This window comes from Amblyraja radiata, unplaced genomic scaffold, assembly GCF_010909765.2.
Source record: "Amblyraja radiata isolate CabotCenter1 unplaced genomic scaffold, sAmbRad1.1.pri scaffold_511_ctg1, whole genome shotgun sequence".
Taxonomy (NCBI): domain Eukaryota; kingdom Metazoa; phylum Chordata; class Chondrichthyes; order Rajiformes; family Rajidae; genus Amblyraja; species Amblyraja radiata.
Window position 1 is genome coordinate 40,587 of NW_022630581.1, and position 19,966 is coordinate 60,552.

Consider the following 19,966-nt stretch of genomic DNA (forward strand, 5'->3'; position numbering starts at 1 on the left):
ATGCATTTGGTTCAGTTCCCCATGAACTCCTTTGGGAATCTTTTGCCTTTTTCCATGTACCAGAGACCAGAGCTCATCACCACACTGGTCAAGAGTTATTTCCAAGACCTGCAGCAGTGCTTCACAACAGCTGACTTCAGTACAACATGGCAGCGCTTGGAAGTAGGCATCATGGCAGGCTGCACAGTCTCACCCTTGGCCTTTACAATGGCCATGGAAGTTATCATCAGGGCCTCAAAATGGGTGGTGGGCGGTGAACGAACCAGGGCAGGGCTCCGTCTGCCACCCATCAGGGCATACATGGACGACATGACAACACTAACCACTACTGCAGCATGCACCAAGCGGCTATTTGGAAAGCTGCAGGAGAACATCAAGTGGGCCCGAATGAAAATCAAACCAAGTAAATCTCGAAGCATCTCCATAGTCAAGGGGGTGCTTAGAGACACAAGGTTCTGTTTCGGTGATGACCCAATTACATCTAAACATCCTTCCACCAGATCAGAAGAAGGAAACCTATGCAGGGCCCGCGACTGGAGGATGCTGGCGGACGAGATCGGCCGACAACTAGTTTTTCCACCTGAAATTGCTTCCACGAACCTCAGGCCAGACTTGGTGTTCTGGTCCCCTTCACAGAAGACTGCTTACATCATTGAGCTCACAGTTCCATGGGAGAACTCTGTTGAGGAGGCCTATGAGCGTAAGAAGCTGCGCTATGCAGAGCTTGCAGCAGACCAAAGTCTATCCAGTTGAAGTGGGATGCAGAGGATTTGTTGCGTCATCTACCATCAGACTGCTGAAGGAGCTTGGAATCCACGGTCAGGCTCTGCGGAAGACCATAAGATCACTCTCAGAGGCGGCTGAAAGAAGCAGCCGGTGGATTTGGCTCAAGCGGAAAGACCCATGTTGGGCCCCAAGTACTTTAGGGTGAATCTTTGGGACGGTTTTACACGGGACATGCGCTGAGGGCTGATCATCCTGCAGCGGGCCGCCCTTGTGGAGGGTGTATAGTGTTAAAAGGCCGAAACACCCAGTGATGCAAGGGTACACTACTGATGATGTGTCCTGTGCCCAACTGTCCTGAAGGTTACCCAGGCCAAGATATACGTATCCCCCACCGATGTTGAGCGTCTACCACTCTCAACAATCAACGAATGTCGTGAAATGCTCCCCACCTATTGGCACAAGGGACTTCTTAACATCTTGTCCTGTGTATTTGATTATTTGCGGTCACGTGGGTGAGGATCTATGATCCAGTGACCTTTCGTGAAATCACCCTACAGCGCGTCTCCGTTGCTCTGTATCTGTATCTTTGACTATAATCTCCATCACTGGTTGTCACAAACGTATCCTACACCCACTAGGGACAATGTTTACATTCACCAAGCCAATTAACCTACAAACCTGTACGTCTTTGGAATGTGGGAGGAAACCGGAGATCTGGGAGAAAACCCGCGCATGTCACGGGGAGAACGTGCAAACTCCGTACAGACAGCGCCCGTAGTCGGGATCGAACCCGGGTCTCCGGCGATGCATTTTGCTGTAAGGCAGCAACTCTACCGCTGCGCCACCGTGAATCCCTGGGAAGAGTGGCGCCGTTTGTCAACCGGGTCCCCACTCATAAGTGAAGGGGTTCCTGCGGCCACAGCTGCCCGGTGACGCCCCGAGTTTATGCATCACCAGGCAGAGAGGGGTCTGCCATGGGGAGCAGCAGAATGAGGCCAGTCGGCCCATCTAGTCTACTCCGCCATTCAATCATGGTTAGACACAAAAGCTGGAGTAACTCAGCGGGACAGGCAACATCTCTGGAGACTAGGAATGGGTGACATTTCGGGTCGAGACCCTTCTTCAGTCTGGTTACGGTTAAGGGAAATGAGAGATATAGATGATGATTTTTTTCTTAGACTCAATCACGGCTGATCTATGTCTCCCTTTCAACCCCATTCTCCTGCCTTCTCCCCATAACCCTGACACCCGTACGAATGAAGAATCTGTCAATCTCCGCCTTAAAAATACCTAATGACAGCCGTCTGCGGCAATGAATCCCACAGATTCACCACCCTCCAGCTCAAGAAATTCCTCATCGTCTCCATTCTAGAGGTACATCCTTTAATTCTGAGGCTAGACTAGTGGTCCTAAACTCTCCCACTGGTGGAAACATCCTCTCCACATTCAATCTGTCCAAGCCTTTCACTATTTGATGGGGCGTGGAGGGTGCAGAATGGGTTCATGAGGATGGGGATGGGGTTTGTAGGTGCAGAGAGGGTTTGGGAGAGAGGGGAGAGGGTGCAGAGAGGGTTCGGAAGGGATGTAGAGAGTGCACAGGGTTTGGGAGATCGTGGGATGTGGAGGACGCAGAGAGCATTCAGTAGGGTGGGGATTGGGTGTGGAGGGTAAATAGAGGGTTCAGGAGGGTGAGGGTGGAGCATGAAGAGGGTTCAGGAGGGTGAGTATGTGGTGTGGAGGGTGAGGAGAGGGTTCAGGAGGGGGTATGGAGGGTAACGAGAGGGTTCAGGAGGGTGAGGATGGAGTGGGGAGGGTGAAGAGAGGGTTCAGGAGGGTGTGGATGGGGTGTGGAGGTTGAGGATGGGGTGTGGAGGGTGAAGAGAGGGTTCAGGAGGGTGAGGGTGGAGGGTGAGGAGAGGGTTCAGGATGGGGTATGGAGGGTGAGGAGAGGGTTCAGAAGGGTGAGGATGGGGTGTGGAGGGTGAGGAGAGGGTTCAGGATGGGGTATGGAGGGTGAGGAGAGGGTTCAGGAGGGGGTATGGAGGGTGAGGATGGAGTGGGAAGGGCGTCGAGAGGGCTCGGCAGGGTGGGGACAGGGTGGGTGGGTGACAGCATGGTGCCAGATGGGGTGACTGAAATGTGAGAGCATCCTAGCCAGCAGACAATGAAGCAGCAATGCTGTATTCTGTGAATGTTTTTGTACTATTATACAATGAACATGGTGCCTTGCTACAGCAGCACCAAGAGTATTAGATAACATTTATTGACATAAATAAGGAATAATATTGCATCAAGTTTCATCAGACTGGCGTTGCCATGTGTATCGAGACCGATGCTCAGCCTCTGTTCTTTAATGTTTATATGAATGAGGGATGACCTGAATGAAATGTCCATAGATTGGATGTATGCCGGGTGGTATGTTATGCTACATGTAAGAATATAATTGTTCCGTTGTACATTTTACATGTGAGAATTTAATACTCTTGATTCCTGGTTATTCCCCTGAGTGAAGAGTCCAGATCTAGGGGTCAGAATCTGTGACTGGGGTGGTGGTCGGTGTGTTTCTGGGGTAGCTTGTTTCTGACTCTGAGGAACGGTGGAACAATGCAGGGATGCCCAGCTCCACCCAGTGTAAATGTGCTTGGGGTTCCTGTCTTCATCACTGTGTCTACCAGTGGTACCTCCATCCCCCAGGTACCGTTGGTCATTTGCGGTTTCAATACATTGAGGACAGAGGAAGCCAATTATTTGACCCACAGTCTCTTTGCCGGTTGTGCAAGAGTTCATCGGTCAGATCCCACCTTCTGGTAACCAGTCTTCAAGCACACATTTTAGTGTATACATTTCTTCACAGGTAATTTTGGCTGAGTTCCAGATCTGTACTGATCCTGTGGTGGGAGAAACGTTTCACCAGGTCTACAATCTTTCAGCTAATTTGTGTATCACCGTGCTACCCTGTATTCGACCAAATTACTCAGGGAAAGGGTCCTCACCCTTTCGTCCCTCATCTCATTACTCTATACAGCTCAATTGATGCTCTCATGAAATTTAGCCTTTCCAATAATTTATCAAAGTTCCAAATACAATTAATAATTTCCAAACTTATTACAATTAACCACCTAACAGCCGGTGACTTTGCCAATGTTAACCTTTCTTGGAATTAGAAATGTGTGGTAAATGTTTGAATTGTGTTTACGTGTCGGAACAGCATTTGTTTTATTTGAGCAGAAATTGTGAGCAGCCAATTCCACCCATGACATGTGAAAGGATCTGTTGGGGGAGAGAGTTCATCATTTGGACTCATCGTTATTTTAAAGTAAAGGTGGTGTGCAACCTAAATGGGAACTTGAGGTTGTGTTTTTCGGTTTGAGTTTAGACCTGCAGCATCTGCGGGTTTGATATTAGACCTGCAGCATCTGTGGGTTTTGATGTCAGACCGCAGCATCTGCCGGGTTTGATATTAGACAGCAGCATCTGTGGGTTTGATTTTAGACCTGCAGCATCTGCGGGTCTTTATTCCACATTTGTAGGATCTGTGGGTCTTTGTTCCAGATTTGCAACATGGCCATAACATTTTTAATACTGAAGATATGAAAGTGAATTGGGTGTCAAATTAAACTTTTTTTAACTTTATCTGATGGGATAAATTGCAGACTTGATTTTTTAAATCTCAACGTTTTGTAACATTGCTACTTTATGCCAGACCTGCAGCATCTGTGGGTCTTTATTCCAGATTTGCAGCATCTGTGGGTCTTTGTTTGCAGACCTGCAGCAGTCGTGGATGTTTCAGATTTGCAGCATCAGTGGGTCTTTATTCCAGACCTGCAGCATCAGTGGCTCTTTATCCAGACCTGCAGCATCAGTGGGACTTTATTCCAGACCTGCAGCATCAGTGGGACTTTATTCCAGACCTGCAGCATCTGTGAATATTCCAGACCTGCAGCATCAGTGGGTCTTTATTCCAGACCTGCAGCATCTGTGGATATTCCAGACCTGCAGCATCTGTGGATATTCCACACCTGCAGCATCTGTGGTCATTCCAAACCTGCAGCATCTGTGGATATTTCAGACCTGCAGCATCAGTGGGTCTTTATTCCAGACCTGCAGCATCTGTGGATATTCCAGACCTGCAGCATCTGTGGATATTCCAGACCTGCAGCATCTGTGGATGTTCCAGACCTGCAGCATATGTGGTTATTCCAGACCTGCAGCATCTTTGGGTCGAATTTCAGATTTGCAGCATCTCCAAGTTTGATTTCGGATCTGCCGCTGCAGGTCTTTATTTAATACCTGTACATCTCCGGGTTTAATTTTGTACCTGCAGTATCTGTGGGTCTTTATTGCAGATTTGCAGCAACATTTGCAGCATCTGCTGGTTTGTTTCATTTCCTTCCCGCTGACGGGTTTGGCGCCGCCCCCGTCATGATGCTGCAGCGCGCATGTGCACAGTCTGCAAGTCACTGGATGGGCGGCGCTTCCTTCCTGTTGTAGCGGCTATAAGATCTTTGGCGGCGGCGGCGGCGGTGGGTCCCTGACCCCGGTGGCCAGGCCCGGGGAGAGGAGAGGGACTCACTCCACTGTCCGGGTGGGCGGGCGGACGGAGCCCGGGGAGTGAGGACAGCACATTGCCATCGGTGAGTATTTGTCCGGTGGCTCTAACAGACAACAGGTGCAGGAGGAGGCCATTCGGCCCTTCGAGCCAGCACCGCCATTCAATGTGATCATGACTGATCATCCACAATCAGTACCCCGTTCCTGTCTTTTCCCCATATCCCCTGACTCCACTATCATTAAGAGCCCTATCTAGCTCTCTCTAATCTTCGGGAGAGACTTTGTTTAAATTTCCCCATTTAATTAGATTTGCTCTTGTCAGGACATTGAATTTATTGTTTTGAGTGAATGTGTCCCAGTGATAGTTTGAAGCACAACAATCATGTTCAGCAACAGCTGTGTTTTGTCATTAGATGTGTTTGTGTAGATGCTGCAAATCACACAGACTTCTATAAAGTTGGAACTAATAGTTGATGTGTTGAATGTGCTGAGCAGGCTGGTGGAGTCAAAGCAAATGTCCCAGTTTGTTTTACATTTACTAAATGGCTGAATGTTCAGGGAACTATTTCATAATGAAACCGTCGGCTTGTGATTTCCGGTTTCAGATATTTTTGCTGATAAAACTTCTTCAATTGCCAGAGTAAAGGCCGTTCTGAGCATTCTGTAAGGAGAGTTGCACATTTTTATCACCCTCTGGTCACGGCTAAGGCTGAATGATCCAAGGAGAAGTTGCAGCAGAATGATAGTAAAAGGAAAGGATACTTTGAGAATTTCGGATTTGCAACACATAATGCATTTTGTACATGTCAGTTCTCATTTCACTATAGGGGGTTGCACGTAGAGTCACGGGGTCAAAGGGCTTGACGCATGGAGCCACTCAATCCATCTGGAGGACATCGCAGCTTCCGGTACATGTTAATACACGAAACACGTACTTTCCTACCTGTTAAAAACCCGCCAAAAATGGGGAATTTTTGTGCTGTAAAAAATTGTGGAAGTCGGGGTAACCGTGAGAGACATCTATCCTATTTCAGAATTCCAAAAGTGAAGAGAAATGAAGGTAAAGAGAAGCGAGAGCTGAATGGACAACAACAGCTAAAGTTCTTGGCGAACATTGGCCGTGAATTGAAAATATTTGATTTTGGAATTATCGCGTTTGCTCACTGCATTTCATCAACAGTAAGGCATTATTTGTGTTACTTCTTCATTCCTTTGGTATCTAAAAAGTCTCAGAAGTGATAAATCTGGCTGTAAAATTTTAAAATCGCCCATGTTTCTGAAGTGGGTTTTTACATGCTAAAAGAAAACGCTTCTGAAGCTAAATTTATCATAAAAAAATCTCCAGACTTACGAGTGGTGTGTGGAAAAGTAAGTTTTCTATCATTATGTTATTGAGATGTATATTTTGGCAAATAATAAAATGTCCTGACAGCTTAAACACCCACTTCCTTTCAATAGGATATTGTCAATTTGCTGACGATTATGTCCAATTAACAGCTAACAATTATGCCATTCCTTGGCTTGCATCTGAATAAAATGTAATTCAAACCCCACGTATGGTCTGCGATTTTTTTAATGATAAATTTTGCTTCAGATGCGTTTTCTTTTTGTATGTAAAAACTCCACTTGAGAACCATGGGCGATTTTAAAATTTCACAGCCAGATTTATCACTTCTGATATTTTTTAGATGCCAAAGGAATCAAGAAAAAACACAAATAATGCCTTACTGTTGATGAAATGCAGTGAGAAAACATAGAAACATAGAAAATAGGTGCAGGAGTAGGCCATTCGGCCCTTCGAGCCTGCACCGCCATTCAATATGATCATGGCTGATCATCCAACTCAGTATCCTATATGGCCAATATTCACCAAGCACTTTGGCTTTTGTTGTCCCTTCAGCTCTCGCTTCTATCTACTGTAATTTCTCCTCACTTTTGGAATTCTGAAGGAGGATAAATGTCTCTCACACTTATCCCGATTTCCATAATTATTTACAGCTCAAACATTGACCATTGCAGCGGGTTTCAAAGTGCCCGCTACGCTGGAAACGATGGTCAGTGCTTACCAGCAGTTCATCACATGTACTCCACTTGGCGTAGCGTAGCAACAGTGCGGGTCATGGGTCGTGACCTGACTGCCATGCAACGTCCCTATTCAAATATGGGTATGTGAGTGGAAGTATGAAATTTACACAAATCTGTTGACCACTGTAGGATGACGTGACCTTTGCAACCAGTTTTTTTGGGCATGGAAAGTTTGAAAAAATATTGCTATGCCAGAAGATCTGACGGATAAAGAGAAAATGCTGCCATGCTGGAAACACAGCAGTTTGATCAGCATTTGATTGCAGTCCCAGTTCTGATAATGGATCATCCAACGTTGCACTTCCACTGTTTTCTGCAAGCACTATTTTAATCAATAACGTAAATACACATTGTCTTTATTACACTGGTAACAAATGGTAGTCATTTGTACTTGGCCAGATCACACACAACGGTAAGATAAACAAATACGTTTGATTTAGATGCTAGAGCTTGTTTAAAGGTAGGGAGAGATCACCTGTCCAGGGCTGGGTTAGTTCAGGGCCAGAGGTAGTACCATCTAATGCAGAATTGTATCTTTCAGCTATGATAATAGAGAATGTCTGCAAGATAGCAAAGGATAATCCCTGTTTGTTGAGGATGAATCAGTTGGAGAGCTGAGTACTGAGAGGAACAGATGTTTGTTCAACAGTTCAGTAGTTCAATATGTAACTGTACAGTGAAATTCTTAAAGCACCTATTACACATGTAGGCCTCGCCATTTTCAAAGCCCAAATCAGATCCGCCCGCGAGCTCGATGTCCTGGTGCAGTTCCTGTGAACAGACCTCCCTCTCCTCACCCATCTTTGTGCCCCGTGGGGCGACTCCACCTACTTTGAATGGCTGTAGGCATGAACCCAGTTCACCCTCCTACTGGGCCACTTCTCGCGCCTGACGTCCCCAGCTCTCTCCCAGTAACGCCGTCCGATGAACATTTGGGCGGGTTTGGGCAGCGTCCTGTAGAGATGAGACGGATGATTCTCCTGTGAAGTGAGACTGGTGGTGGTACTGCAGACATCACCTGACATCATGGAGACCCTGCAGAGTCCAGGCCTGGGATATAATCCTCCTATTCTGGAATGGGAACTCCAGGGATGTGGTGGAATGTGCCATGGGAGCAGTGGAGATTACAGAGTTGGGACGTTTGCGGTTGGCCCATGAAATGGTTTAATTCCCGGTCCAGCTAGTCGGGAATTTGGCAATGGGTAACATGGTGGTGTGGAAGCTTTTGTCCTGGATGGCAGGGTTGTGGGAAGAATAGGGCCAGCAGAGTGTGACAGTAATTCCCCATCAGTGGGTATTTTTCATCTTTCTCTGAGTTGAAGCCTCCAAACAGGTGAGATGTGGATGTTGGGGATTGGCTGTGTTTGGTCTGGAATAGTGATACGGTGATCAGGGTGTTTGAAAGCTTCAGGGATCTGGCACAAATGATGAATTGCTGCCTTGGATAGATCAGATAGTCTTATGGATGACAGGGCAGACATGAAGAGCTTGGTGGTCTACTTTTCTTGTTTGTTAATTTGCTGGGGTATACCATCTTGTTTGGATGGGGTGTTTTCCACATCTCCGCTGCACTGTAATACTGTGTGTTGGTTCACAAGGCAATGTTTTCCTTCACATTCAATTGTCACCTGATGGTTCTGTTAATATTGTTTATTCCAGAGCTACAGAGTTTGTGAACGCCTGTCGACATCATGGCTGAAGGTGGTAACTGGGAAGGTGATTCAGTGGCCTCTACATCAAAGAAACAAACAGGTTTGTGAACCTTCTGTGAAATATATATGATGCTCTGACAGTGGGTGTACACCTGATGCAAGAAATGAGGTTCACACGGAAGTGGGAATAGGGAAGGGGCTGAGCCCAGAGAGTTGACATCTACAGGGACACCACCGTCACAGGAGGCCGGATGCAGGAATTGTCCGATAAATCAGCACTCTTTCTGGAAACATATGATCTGAGTTGCCGCCAAAGTTAAGTCAGAATATCAGAGTCCAGAATCAGATTCAGTGCGCAGAAATGAGCCTTTGACCCGTCTACCTCCTGTCAATATCTCTACACTAATCCCATTTCTGAGCACTTGGTCTGTCGCCTACTATCAACTTATAGTTCGAATGGACATCCAGGTGCTCCTACAATGTTGTGACAGAGTACCTGCCTCCAACACCACCTCAGGCAGTGGGTCCCAGACTGCAGCCATCACTGCTGAAAGATTCTTCCTGAAAGATCATCCTCTAAATCTCATGGTCCCCACATTAAATCCATGCCCCCTGGTGTTAACCACCTCTACTATGAAGAGAACTATAGTGGTGGCCTCAATAGGCCTGACTTTGGGAGAACTGGAGATGGGGACTGGACATTGTGCCTTCCCCACAGTGGCAATCATTGTGGGGGGATGATTTTTTTTTTGTGTGTAAGTTAATATGTTAGTCTGTGTCCAAGATGGCTGTCGGAAGGGAGAGTGGACGCTGGCGCGCTTTAGCTGCCGATGCTCTCTCTTCACATTGTGTTTTTGATTTTTTGTCTTTGGAGCGATTTCTGTCTTTAATTTGTGTATTGGTGATGTCCTTATTATTTATTTTACTCCGACTATGTTTTTTCTCTCTTGTTAATCTCTGTAAGGTGTCCTTGAGACTTTGAAAGGCGCCCGCAAATAAAATTTATTATTATGATTATTATAACTATATTTTCCATTGACCTTACTTTTCTCATAGTATTCTGTACCTCTATTAGATCACTGCATGTCTGGCCCAGATTCAAGGACGATGACTTCAATCACTCCAGTCTCTGCTGATACTTGAAATATTCATTTCTATGCGCAGCCTTGCGAATGCAGCACCGGAGACCCGGGTTCGATCCTGACTCCGGGCGCTGTCTGTACAGAGGTTGTAAGTTCTCCCCATGGCCTGCGTGGGTTTTCTCCGAGATCTTCGGTTTCCTCCCAGACTCCAAAGACGTACATGTATGTAGGTTAATTGACTTGGTAAATGTAAAATTCAGCCCTAGCAGTTCTAGGATAGTGTTAATGTGCGGGGATCGCTGGTAGGCGCGGACCCGGTGGGCAGGAAGGGCCTGTTTCCGCGCTGTATCTCTAACTAAACTTAAACAAATTGGTAACAAGGCCTCCCTGTACTTGCATTCTGTGCTGCAGCTGATGTCAAGAATGCCAAATGTCGTCTTCGTGTGTGCTGCTGACTTTAGGGATCTCAGTGTTTCTCAGTGGTCTCTAGACCGTTACAATTCATGGTGAATATCCTGGCTTTATTTATCCCTCCTAGTTGAGGTCTGTATGATTTTACCCATCTGTGTGCACAACAAAGTGTTTCACTGTACCTTGGTACTTGTGACAATAAAGTATTATGAAATATTTAGATTGAAGAGTGATCTTAGGGATGTATAAAATCATGGGACGAGGGGTAAATAAATAGGGTGTTAGCACAGGTATTTTTTCCTCAGAGAATAAGAATCTTAAGGGCTTAAGGTGAGAGGGGAACCATTTAATAGGATCCCGAGGGTTAACATCTTCACACAGTGGTGGGTATATGGAACTTCGGCCCAACTTGCCCACACCGCTAAAACACCTCCTAGCTGCACTAGTCTCACCTGCCCGCCCTTGCCACATATCCCTCTAAACCTGTTCAATCCATGAACCTGTCTAACTGTTTCTTAAACGTTAGGATAGTTCCTGCCTCAACTATCTCCTCTGGAAGTTTGTTCCATACACCCACCACCCTTTGTGTGAAAAATTAACCCGTCGGATTCCTGTTAAATCTTTTCCTCAAAATACATTTGGATAGAGTGGTTTAGAGAGATGAAATGTCAAGCCGTGGATTGATGGGACTAGATTTGATGGGTAATTTTAGTTAAGTTGGGTCAAATGGCTTAGCTTGCTCTATTTCTAAGATGACCATTAACTTCCACTTCCCCCCGAATGTCAGCTCAGATTGCTACCGGCTATTCCCAACCTGTGGTTTTCTCAATTTGAAATTGCTCTGCAACTGCAATTTATGTTTTTATTTTTCAGGTGGGAAATTAACTAAAGTGGGCAAGATCCTCAAAAGACTTTGGTCAGGCACCTCATCAAAGAACGATGGTCAGAATACAGGAACAACGACAGAAAAGCAAAGTCGGATTGAAAGCAGAACTTCAATGGAATGTGAACCCGCCGAAGAGGAAAGGGAACAATGTCAGTCCCGAGAAAGAGGAATAGGAGACGTGGTTCACGCCCCTGGAACTGAATCAAGTGACGAAATCCATCATGATCGAGATCATGACCGAGATTCATCAAACAAGGAATCATCGAGTCCCCTCCAAGGAGCAGGTGAGTGAAATGGGAGGGGGGGGGGGGGGGGGGGGGTATGCTGCAGAATGGTGAAGACTAGGGACAGAGAAGAAAAAAACCAAACAGGTTAGGGCGAGGGGAAATGGGAAAGTTTTTCTGACAAGGTTCTTGACCAATAGTATTCTGCAAGGATCAGTTCTGGAACTTCTGCAATTTCTAAACAATGCCATGATTTGGACAAAAACGTCGGTGGTCAAGTTAGTAAGTTTAAAAAACAATAGAACCATTTGCAGAATTGTGGATCATTGCAGAATTGTGGTTCTGGTGAGAGGAATGTTTTACGGGGACAGGCTGGACTTTTTTTTAGGCAGACTTTGGTAGGTTCCTGGAACTTCCTGTTTGAGGAGTTGGTGGAAACACTATTTAGATTAACACATGACTGACACAGTCAGGGAACAGAGCGATTCCGTCCGCGAGCAGGTTGAAGGGATTGTTCACATTGGCATGATAATGTTGGTGCATATATGGGGATTGAAGGGCCAGTTCCCGTGCTGCACTATTCTATGTTCTATGTTGCATCTCCAGGTTTGGCTTCATTAGTCCAAATCATAGTCATAGACTCATACAGCAAGGAAACAGCATCCTCGGCCCAAGATGCCCCATCTACACTGGAAGATAACATATGCCCCATTATGCCTGCCTGATTTCCTCCTTTAGTATGCTCCTCAATTCCCGAATCTCCTCTGGGAATAGACTTGATCCCACGTTCCTATATCGATCCCAAGCTGCCTCCATTTTCCTGACCAGAGCCTCAAATTCTCTCATCATGCAAGCTTATTTACTCCCACTTGTCTCGCCATTCTCTGTAATATGAGCATGCATGCCTTGAACTTGTCACTACATTTTTCAAAGCATCCCAATTTCCGGATGTTCCTTTGACAGCAAATATTTGGAATTTAGAAGTATTTTTAGAAAGTTGAAATCTCCCACAATGACTACCTTGTTAGCCGTATAGCTACCCACAATCTATTGGCAACAGTGCACCTCCAATTACCGCTGACTACCCCTCACCCCACAATTGACGCACCAACAAGGTGATCAGCCCGTTTTATTTAATAGCTCCACCCATACAGACTTACTTGAACAAACCATCAGTCATGTCATCTCGTCTACTGCTGTAACATTCTTCCTAATCAATAAAGCATCACCCCGTCCTCTTTCACCCTCACCTCACTCGCTCCTGCAGCATCTATATCCTGGAACATTAAGATGCCAGTCCTGTCCCTCTCAGCCAGATTTCTGTAATGGCTACAACATCCTAGTCGCACATACCTATCCACACCTTCAGATCATCCACCTTACCTCTCAGGCCTCTCACATTGAAATAAAATGCAATCAATCAAACAACCCTTCAAGCTTATATTGTCTACTGAAAGTTCCCTGTTCATAATCCATACTCACCTCCAGCTTCTCATCTGCTTTTGTCATGCATTGGATCCCACTCTTCCACCAATCTAGTTTAAATACACCCACATAGCAGTAGCAAACCTGCCTGTCAGGATTTTGGGATTCCCATCCGGTTCAGGTGCAACTCACCCCTCTTGTACAAGTCACGTCTGCCCCATCAGTGGTCGCAGTGGTACAAAAGTCTAGATCCGTTCCCCCTGCACCAGCTCTTTAGTCACTCATTCACCTGGCATTTTGTCCTGTTCCTACACTCACTAGCGAGTTGCACAGGAAGTGCTACGGAGATCAGTGCCCTACTTTTTTTCTACCTTTTGCCTAACGTCCCATATCATTTGTGTCAACATGCATAACAACCTCTGGCTCCTCGTTCTCTCCCTTGAGAATGTCAAGTTACTGCTCCATGATATCCTGGCCACCCTCCTGAAGCAGGATGTCAAATAGCCGCTCCGAGACAGCAGCACACCATCCAGAATTCCCGACTGCTTCCACAGAATCACCTTTCCACAACCTCCTACACTTGTCCCCCCCCCATCCCCCAACTGATGTGTATCCTACCACTATGGCTCTTCCAGCCACGATGCTTCATCCTGCCTAATACTACTGCTCTTCCTTGACGGGTCATCCCCTAACAGCCTACGTAGCATCTCAGTCGCACACACCTATCCACACCATCATCTCATCCGCTTCACATCAATAATTGCACTTCAATCAAATAGCCCTTCCTTGCTCGCTGTCATGCCTCTACTGTGCACTGAACTTTCTCTAATCACAATCCATACTGGCCTCCATCTTCTCATCTGCCTCAGTCATGTATTGGATCCTACCCTTCAACCATTATAGTTACAATCCACCCACATAGCAGTAGCAAACCTGCCGGCCAGGATGTGTAAGAAGGAGCTGCAGATGCTGGTTTAAACCAAAGATCGACACAAAGCTGGAGTTTCTCAGCGAGACAGTCAGCATCTATGGAGAGAAGGAATGGGTGATGTTTTGGGTCGAAACACATCTTCAGACTGGTTAGGGATAAGGGAAATAGATGGTGATGGGGAGAGTGGACTGGAAGCTGCCCAAGTGAAATATGAGATGCTGTTCCTCCAATTTGCGTTTAGCTTCACTTTCACAATGGAGGAGACTGAGCACAGAAAGGTCTGTGTAGGAATGGGAGACACTTTAATTCCCAGCAACCGGGAGATCATGTCGTTTCAAGCGGGCTGAGCGAAAGTGTTCGGCTAAACTATCGCCCAGTCTGCGTTTGGTGTCGCCGATGTGTAAAAGCCCTGTCCCACTTGGACGTCATTTACGCGACATCATTTACGCCTCATCAAGTAATGCGCGCATAGTGCGTGGTGACATCGTCAGTCGCGAGCGGCGCCACAGGATTTTGGAATTGACAAAACCTTTGCGCGCCACCTGCGTGACGCGCAAATGACGCCCAAGTGGGACAGTCCCTTTAGAGTCGACATCTTGAACAATGGATACAGTAGATGAGGTTGGAGGAGGTGCAAGTTGACCTCTGCCTAACCTGAAAGACTGTCGGGGTCCCTGGACAGAGTCGAGCGGGGAGGTATAGGGACAGGTGTTGCGTCTTCTACGGTTGCATGAGATGTTCTAGTATGGAATACCTCATCTTGGGCGCTGACTGAGGATTTGGAAGTAAGGGATAGAGTCTTTGCAGGAAGCAGGGTGAGAAAAAGTGTAGTCGAGATAGTTTTGGGAGTCAGTGGGTTAGTAATAGATGTCAGTCAATAGTCTATTTCTTGTTTAAGAAGGAACCGCAGATGCTGGAAAATCGAAGGTACACAAAAAAGCTGGAGAAACTTAGCGGGTGCAGCAGCATCCATGGAGCAAAGTAAATAGGCAACGTTTCGGGCTGAAACCCTTCTTCAGACTGAAGAAGGGTTTTGGCTCAAAACGTTGCCTATTTCCTTCGCTCCATAGATGCTGCTGCACCCGCTGAGTTTCTCCAGCTTTTTTGTGTACAGTCTATTTCTTGTGATGGAGACAGTGGGAGCTGCCGCTCAGAATATTGGCATTCCCCTCAGGTTCAGGTGCAACTCATCCCTTTTGTACAGGTCACGTCTGCCCCAGAAGAAGTCCCAGTGGTACAAAAGTATACATCCCTGCCCCTTGTACCAGCTCCTTTGCCACGCATTCACCTGTCTTTCTTTCCCTGTTCCTACACTCACTAGCACGGAGCACAAGGAGCACTACGGAGTTCACTGCCCTGTTATTTTACAATTTCCTAACGTCCTATGTCATTTGTGCCAACATGCACAGCAACTTCTGGCTCATTCTCCCCCTTGAGAATATCAAGTAGCCGCTCCGAGTCATCCTGGACCCTGGCACCAGAAAGCAACGCACAATCCTGCAGTGGCGATTGTTTCCACACAATCTCCTGTCCACCACCCTCCCCTCTCCCCAACAGATGTGTATCCTACCACTATGGGTTTGCCAGGCATGGAGTTTCATCCTGCCTGATACTACTGCTCCTCCCTGACTGGTCATCCCCTAACAGTCTCCAAAACTGTGACCTGTTTGGAAAGGAAATGGCCACAAAGAATGGTCACCTACACCCTTTGCCGACTAGAGGTCGTGGTGGTCACCCACATCCTTTCATCCTGGTCTTTGGTCGTGACCACCTTGCTGTTGGTTTTGTCCAAAGGGTCTCTCGGATGATCTCTAGGTCATCCATCTGCATCTCCAGTTCCCAAACACGGAGCTGCTCCTGGATACATTCCCAACGGGTTTAGTCACCAGGGAGACCAGCAGTTGCTCTAACGTTGCACCATTTCTCCTGCCTCTTGACGGCACTGAAATAAGATCCAACAAGCTCAACAGGCTGCACGACTGTACCTTTATCACCTGCTCCCTTTCCTCGGACTCCTTGCCGAAGAGTCACACTTGCCCTGTACACAGCACTTTACCTGTACACAGTCTCTCTATTAATACAACTACCCCCGACAGGCCGCTTCACTGCATCTTGCCGTTTTATTAGTTGCTCAATCAGCCAATTCCGATGCTCCAAACAATCCGCGCGCCATATTTTCAAGTGCAATGCTAAACTGTGAAGTCCTTTTATCCGCGTGGTTAATGTAGGCTGTAAAATAGGGAGACCCAGCACTGGCCTTTGCAGCATCCATCTAGTTATTGACCCATTTATCCAAGTGAATGGGCTGCCAGACAAGTGGTCAGTGTTATGCTGGATGGTGTAGGAGCTGCAACATCTCTTGTGTCCCTTGTGGTCCATGGGGAAAGGTTTGAATGTGAAGAAGTGAGTGGCTCAGTGCAAGATTTCAATACTGTTAAACCACCAGGCCACAGGATGGAAATGGCTGATTCAGTTTAGTTTCTAGTTCAATGTTGACATTCCACGACCCTCCCCCTCCCCCAAAACCTACCCGCTCCCACCCCCAACACCGGGAGATTGATCGTGGTGGGTAGTGGTTCACAGTTCACGGCAATCTTTTCATTCTTGTCTTAACCACTGTCTAATCCCACTATTATTATTCGGTTTACTGCAGAACAGCAGAATATGGTAACACCTATCCACACCACGGCTGAAGTTGGAAACAGGACTGCGGCTCCAGTGACCTCAACAACAAGGATGGACACAGGTGTGTTGTAGAATTCTTCACGATATAAATATTGTCTTGATATCTGGTTTGCATCTAATGCATGGTCCACAGGTCAGAAGGATAGGGGATTAAGGAAGGGACTGAGAAAGAGAGGATGTTAACATCTGCAGGCAGCAGTTGAAAGGACAGAGGGAGTGATCGTAGAGGTGATGAATCATCCTCATTGAAGATTCAGATGTGAATTAATGCAGTGACTGGGGAGAGGCTTTCTGAGAAAGTGAAGAGTATAAGATGGTGCATGAAACGTGGCGACTCTTGTGTTTGGACTCTGTGTAGTCTGCACTGTTGGAGTTATTATGGTCCAAGTTGTGCGTCAGTGTCATAGAGGCACACGGCATGGAACAAGGTTCTTCGGCCCACCTTGGACACGTCAAACAACATGGCCGACCTACTATAGTCCCACAAGCCTGCGTAAGGCCCATGTCCCTCTAAACCTAACCTATCCATGTACCGATTTTAACATAAAATCCCCGACCCCACCTGAAACCTACATCATTGTTTCTTGATTCCCCTCCTCTGGGTAAAAGACTGTGCATTTATCTATTATATATTATAGATAGTGTATCACTTCCTCTCCTGATCCTCGTGTATAGGAGGATGGTGACTGAACTTGTGTTATCGTCGTGTATAGGAGCAGGGCCGGTGCTAGGAATTGCAGTGCCCAATTAGAAAACTGATGGCGGGGCCCCTACTCTACAAAAGTAAACATTTATGTATGTTTATATTTCGTGTAGTATGCTCGTCTTTAACCCAAAACAACATTAAATGCTTGATATACTAAAATTTAGAAAAACTATATGAAAGTTTTATTTTTTTTAATACAAAGTAAGGCAATTACAGACATACTGATTATACACAGGTCTTTTAGAAAAAGACTTTTCTGGCTTTTTTATTTGCAAAGTCTCAAAATATTTTCAAGGTCAATGGTTTTAGCAATGTCATTTTCTATAGATATCATTGCCAAATTGTTTAGTCTCTCTTGTGAAATTGTTGACCGTAAGTATGTTTTAATCAGTTTTAGTTTTGAAAAACTTCTTTCACCTGATGCGATTGTTACAGGCATTGTTAAGTAAATCCTCAAAGCAATAAAAACATTAGGAAATGCTGTAAATCGATTGTTTACTATCAGGTATTCAAACAGAGTATGAGGCTTAATGATACTGGAGGGAAGAAAAGGTTTCAGAGCTTCAAGTTCTTCAGCCAATAGGCTATGTTTACATTCATTACAAACATTCATTACAAACAGGTGATTCCTAGCCAAACCTACCGCTAGATAAATTTTGAGTCATCTAACAAAACCAAACCAAACCTAACCTGCGATTGAACTTTTCATAATATAACATTAATTTAGGCCACATGTCGCGGATCTACTTACCCGGGCGGAATGATTTGGCGGCGCCGGGCTGAAGGATTTGCCGACGGTAATGCGGTGCGTTCCCCAAAAGTAAAAACTACCCTATATAAGTATCCATGAAACACAAAAAATAATCATTATATTCAGAATCAGCTATTCCACCCACAAGCCATTTTTGATGCATTGTTTACATTCATGACAGCTGATCGTAGGCTAGACATATTTCCATTTCCATGGCTAATTTCGTACTGTTCTTATGTAGTCTTTCTCTATGATATCCCAAACACTCTCTAACACTGTCATATCATTATCATGCACTAAATATATATAAATATCCATGGAACACGATAAATAATCGGTATATTCTGAACCAGCTGATCACTCACCAACCATTATTTCGTCTTCGGAGGCGCACAATATTCACACTGTCATATGTCATTTATATGGCTAATTAGCCCACTCTTTCTGTTTCGTTTTTTTCTATACACTAATGTTTTGTAAAATTATGTTGTTACAGCACAATATATCCTTAAATACGTGACAAAACACGATATATCCAAAGAGCAATGATACTCACTTGAAGAAAACAGTCTTTACACAATATACAAGGAACTTAAAGTACGACACATAAAAATGAGTCGCCATTCAGATAATAGTCTACTTTCCTGTTTTTGCCACCAAAGTGGGTAACCTCACATTTATCCACATTATACTGCATCTGACATGCATTTGCCCACTCACCCAGCCTATACAAGTCACCTTGTAGCCTCCTAGTTTAGAGGGGTTTAAACGGTTTAGAGATGTTTAGAGGGCTTCAGATATGTTTAGAAGTGTTCAGAAGTGTTGTAGAGGGAAATAGGTGGGGGGGGGGGAATACATAGATACATAGAAAATAGGTGCAGGAGTAGGCCATTCGGCCCTTAGAGCCTGCACCGCCATTCAATATGATCATGGCTGATCATCCAACTCAGTATCCCGTACCTGCCTTCTCTCCATACCCCCTGATCCCTTTAGCCACAAGGGCCACATTGTGGAATAGACGGGGTTTAGAGGTGTTCAGAGGGTCCCAGAGGGGTTTAGAGACGTTATAAGCCCCCCGTGAGAAATTGTATTTCTCTGAAATTTAAGATAGACATAAAGCTGGAGTAACTCAGCAGGACAGGCAGCGCAGCGACTCTGGAGAGAAGACCCTTCAGACTGAATTGAACTCTCGTCGGTGAGAGTACTTGTGATTGTCTGAAGACGGGTCTCGACCAGAAACGTAACCCTCTCCCCAGAGCCGCTGCCCGTCCCGCTGAGCCACCTTCAACTTCAGAGCCAAACAAAAAACACAGAGTGCTGGAGGAACTCAGCGGTCAAGGCGGCTGCCTCACCCGCTGGGTTTCTCCAGCATTTTTGTCTACCGCTAAACGTCAATGATTCCGGGAATGCTGAGGAGACAGGGTGATAGAGAGGGAGAGGGAGAGCTAGAGGGAGGCGAGATGGGGAGCGGGAGAGAGAGCGAGAGAGAAGGAGGGAGGGAGCAAAAGACACAGAGACACAATGTGGGTCGGTAGGTGAATGACCAACCTGCCCACCAGGAAGAAGCCCCTTCTCGCGGTCCGGGGCCTTCACTCATGAGGGTGAGTTTAAAGAAATTCTCAATGTGTCATCGATCTACATTCCTCAGTAAATGTAATTGTGTTTTAAACAAGTATTTATGACGCCGCGTGAATCAAAGGAACATGGCGTCATTAATACTCATTCAAAACACAATAACATTTACTGAGGAATGTGGATGGATGCAGATTGATATAACAACTTGTTAACTACTTCATGTTAAGAAGTGCTAACAGTACTAGTTAACAAATCGTTTGTGTCTGATGGCCGTGC